This window comes from Suncus etruscus, chromosome 7 (genome assembly GCF_024139225.1).
Source record: "Suncus etruscus isolate mSunEtr1 chromosome 7, mSunEtr1.pri.cur, whole genome shotgun sequence".
Taxonomy (NCBI): domain Eukaryota; kingdom Metazoa; phylum Chordata; class Mammalia; order Eulipotyphla; family Soricidae; genus Suncus; species Suncus etruscus.
In genome coordinates this window covers 117875682-117880659 of record NC_064854.1, presented here as the reverse complement: position 1 = coordinate 117880659, position 4978 = coordinate 117875682, and the positions used below count along the sequence as shown (strand labels likewise).

The following is a 4978-nucleotide window of genomic DNA, read 5'->3' as shown; positions in this document are numbered from 1 at the left end:
AGAACTGTCTGGAAGTGGGGGAGCAATCCTTTAAAGGGAGAGAAGTGACTACTTGTGACAAAATATTGTGACACATTCATTGTTCTTTTCCTGACAACTGCCACATCCCCTGTCCTGCCTATGCTTCCCTGTACTCTTTTATACCCTAATTGTTTAGTGGCTTGTGGAGAATTGCTATATCTATTGGCTTTGACTTGAGATAACCTTATTTCCCCCCAAATAAATGTTAATATCCAAGAAAATAAGGTTTTAAGTGTTGATAATCCTAGAAATTTCTGTCACAGAAATGACATAAGGTTTACTAATATTTACATAAAAACTTCAATAGGATGCTAGAAGCTTTGCGTTGTACTGTGGATAGATGAAGTTTGTGTTTTTGTCTTTTTTTTGGGGGTGAGGGGTCACACCCAGCAGCGCTCAATGCTCAGAAATCACTCCTGGCAGGCTTGGGGGACCATATGAGAGGCTGGGATTCAAACTGGGGTCTGTCCTGTGTTGGTCACGTGCAAGACAAATGTCTTACTGTTGTACTATCGCTCAGGCCCCCTGGATGAAGTGTTTTTAAGGCCAGAACTATTAGAAGAGACTTTTGGGGCTGAAGTTTTGGGTAACCATAATAGCACAGGGTTAGACTATTGCTTCCCTGAATTAGTATCATTGTCTGTTAATAACAGATTAGCCTATGTTGAAATTCCTTAACATTTTTCATATGTAACATAAATAACATGAATATAATAATTACGATATTAAACATTTTTCAGATTCATTAACGCTATTTGAATCACTATCTTGTCCTTAAAGAAAATAAAGCATTGTAATAGCTCATCTTCACTTAATGAACTTGAGAAAGGAATTTGATTGAGTAAGGTTTATTTTAGATTTATAGAAATTATTTAATGATAGTGTTTAGATGTCTGTGAGTCAATTTACAGTATACCAAGGAATAAAGAATAAAAGTAATAAAAACTTCACTCATTTTTTCTATGGACTTAATTCCAGATTTTTAAATTTTAATCACAATGTTCCTATATACTCTGAACACTATGATACATTCAGAGATAACTAAGTAAGTCAGAATTTCCCTTCGAAGCTTCCTTTTGCTACTGCTTTACTGCTGGCACTTCTGATAAAAGCTATATTCCCTAGGAGACAATGACAAGACAGCTTTCAAAATACCTTTGGAGAAACAAAGTAAATAGTTCTGGAATTGGAAAAAGCTAAAACATAATGGAGAGTTTCATATCTTTGGTTTAAATAAATGGATTATATACCTTTGCCCACATTAATGTCATGGGCAAAGGAAGAGGTTTTGCTGCCATAGAGCGGATAGAAACTGGAGTCATGGTTGTTTTGACTTTTCTAAGGGTCATTATCCACCCTTTGCCATGTTAGCTGAGACTGTGACCTCATACCTAATACTTCCTGTTGTTAAGTTCAGAGGTTGAAATGGTTGGGCTGAAATTCAGGCCTAAGTCTAAGCAGGGCTTCTATGTTCTAAGTCCCAAACCCAAATCTTGGACCTGGTCTCTCTGCAGAGCTAAAACTCTGAGATATAAGGTAAGAAATGTGTATCCAAGTTTGCTAGATATTGGCCACTTTTTTATGTCTTCTTTCCATGAATGATGTGAGGCTTGTCCCAGAAATAATATTGAAAATGACCCAACTTGGTTCACAGAACTGAGTTTACTGGGAGGTGGTGAGGGGGGCAGGAAAGAAATGGCTGTGAGGGGTGTCTGGGACTTTGATGGAGGGAAGCTAGCAATCTGGTAGCAGGTGTAGTGTTAGAATGATAGAATTAGGAAAATGTCATTAACAATATTGTGATACTACCTCAATAAAAATGGAAGAAAATAAAAGAAAGGCCAGAAAATGTCTTAACTTGGTCATTAAAAATGAAAAAAAAAATGAATTTAAATAAAAATTTAATAATAATAAATTTAAATAATAATTTAATGAATAAATTTAACAGATATGCAGCAGAGAACTTACTTTTTGAAAACCATAAAAACTTTGCTGTGAGAAAGTAGGTTTGGAAGGTAGGTGTAGTCGGATGTCTACTCTACTCCTAAAATCTACTTTTAACCCCTAATTCTAGTCTCAACCAGAGTACTCAGTTGCCAGACAACTTTTAGCCCACCATGCTTACCTTGAGGCTGTTTTCTTTAGACTTGCTAAAGGAGGCTGGGGAGTTCTTATACCTCTACATGTGAAATATGGATGGGTGAATATTGGGGCCCCAGGGGGGCAATCTCAATGTGTGATAAGAGCCCACTATTAATGTCTCCTCCTCCCATTCTTTAAGTAGACAATTCTGGAATACAATTTACCTGACATTTTTAGGAGATTGAATACGAGGGGTAACCAACTCATAGGCTGAGATTTCCTGGAATGATGGCTCCTCTTCCTGCTTCCAAATCCCTTTCCTTCACTGCAGTTTCCTGGAAGGCTCTGTCTAGCCCAATACCTGTAAGCAAACATTGTTACAGTTCTGCTTTCAGGGAACAGTACCCAGGAAATTGGGGGACATGGGAAACTGTGGCATTTAAGTCAGGGAATCTATCTTGCACATGGCAGACCGAGGTTCAATTCTCAGCATCCCACATGGTCCCTGGAACACCACCAAAAGTATTTTCTGAGAGTAAGCCCTGAACACACAGGTGTAGCTCAGAAAACTTTTCCAGTCGAGGTAAAGGGAGGAGAACCAATGGCAGGAAGGGAACACCAAACATATACATAATTCAGTTTGCTGGTGGTAGGGAGTGCACTTCAATCTTCAACAGAGATAATATTTTTGCTTCTGATGCTCTTTGGGGGACATAGTTAGAAAGCAGGTAGTACGTTTAAATTCTTGTTAATTTAAGCAGAAATATAGAGAAATTCGCAGGAATAACTATTTGACAGATTTGGAAGCTCTTCAACTAGGAAAATTGATCCCAACTGAATTGGTTTCCTGAAGGACATGTCAGTGACAAGGTATACAACCACAGCTCTAGATCTTCTGCTTTGTAGTCACTTAAACTACTACCAAGCTGTCCTAACATCACTGGGCTAGATGCTGGAGTTTCACCATGTGCATTAGCCAGGCCCCATAATATTGCTTGTCTTCTCCAAGCTAATGCCCCTAACTTAGAGTTACTTCCATTTTAGCATTCAGCTTGCAAAAATGAAACTTCAATGGCATACAAGCAGTGGAAGTTCAATTAATGCTACTACATGATTTCTCTAACTCAATCTGGTGGAACTTCAAGTGCTGAGTCTCCTTTTTCATCTTTCGTATACATTGGGATTCTTTACTTTCTATAATTCATACAGCAGAGTTTGAAGTTTGGGTATATGAGTGTAATTACCTATAGTTGATTTAGTGCTATGTTTGACTTTTCAATATTTTTTTAAAGCCTTTATTCTCTCTATCTCAGTATCTATCTCCCTTCTCTTCTCCCTTTCCCTTAAGTAACCTTAATCCTCTTATCATTAACCCCTGGTTTGTCTTTTCAATTTAATTTCATCGGTTTATCCATCTTATATTATACATATGTGATATAATCTAATACTTGTGGTTTTCCTCCTGCCTTGTTTTGCTTTGAATAATTTCCTCAAGGGCCTTCCATTTTGTAGCAAATAGCAAAATTTTATCTTTTTTTTTTTTCTCGGTAGGGTTTCTTTCTTTCTTTCTTTTGGTTTTCGGGTCACACCCGGCAGCGTTCAGGTGTCACTCCTGGCTCTATGCTCAGAAATCACTCCTAGAAGGCTTGGGGGACCATATGGGATGCAGGGATTCGAACCACAGACCTTCTGCATGCAAGGCAAATGCTTTACCTCCATGCTACCTCTCTGGCCTCGGTAGGGTTTCTTTTATTAAATCCTGCGCAGGGACCCTGCTAATCTTCTCTGTATCATTCCAATTTTAGTATATGTGCTGCCCAAGCAAGCACTGCAAAATTTCATCTTTAAAGAAAATCTAGCTGAATAGTCTTTCACTGTGTAAATGTACACCCATCTTTTATCCAGTCATCCGGGTGAAAGATACATCATTGCTTCTGTATTTTAGTTATTGTAAATAACACTGTGAATAAAGATTGAAATAGATGCAACTTTTTGTGTTAATGGTTAATTTTTTTTTTGATTCAGTGCTAAAAGTAGGATTGTTGGCTCATATAGTAGGTACCTCTATCTTCAGTGACTTAAAAAAAACTTCACAACATTTTAAAGATGGCTGAAGCACCTTACTTGTTCATGCAAGGAGGTTTGTTTGCTTGTCTTTAGATTATTATAGAAACCCTTGGAATATCTACCACCAGCTTCTAAAATGTCTTTTCTAAAAGTGATTTGACAATGATAGGAGGAGGTCCCTTTGGGAACCTTACTCTCTCTGTTTTTTTGGGGGGGTTATTTTGGAACCACACCCAGTGTCACTCAGGGGTTACTCCTGGCTCTGCACTAAAAAATTAATCCTGACAAGCTCAGGGGACCATATGGGATACCAGGGATTGAACTGGGTTGGCCACGTGCAAGGCAAATGCCCTACCCACTGTGCTACTGCTCCAACCTCTCATACATTACTACTGAAGGTAAAACCAGAGACTGTCCACTGTCTCTGATGTCAGCTTCATGCTAAGTCTCATGCTGTCCAAGAACCCTGTCACTTTTGAAGGTGCTCATGGTTATTTAAAAGAAACAAGTTTCGAATGCTATCCCAGAAGATCAAAGAAAACAGAATTGTAGGGAAGGAATTTTGCAGCGCCTTATGGTCCCAGACTTACTCTATGGACAAGAGTTCATTTTTAATCTTCAAACACAAGACAGATTCACATTTTAAAAGCTCCTTTGCAATGATTTCAGTTCTGAGGGTTCTGACAAGGCCAATATGTACAAGTCACAGATTGGACTCTAAGGGAAGCAGATGGAGTTATGAATGCAAATGGCATCAGGAATTCCCTTTTCTTGACAAGATGAGAACCAAGCTCTATTCTGCTGAAAA

At 38.4% G+C, this 4978-nt stretch overlaps 1 pseudogene; it reads right to left on the bottom strand.

Moving 5' to 3' along the window:
- Positions 1-3832: 3832 nt before the first annotated feature.
- Positions 3833-3932, bottom strand: LOC126014558 (uncharacterized; annotated as a pseudogene).
- Between the last annotated feature and the right edge of the window lie 1046 nt (positions 3933-4978).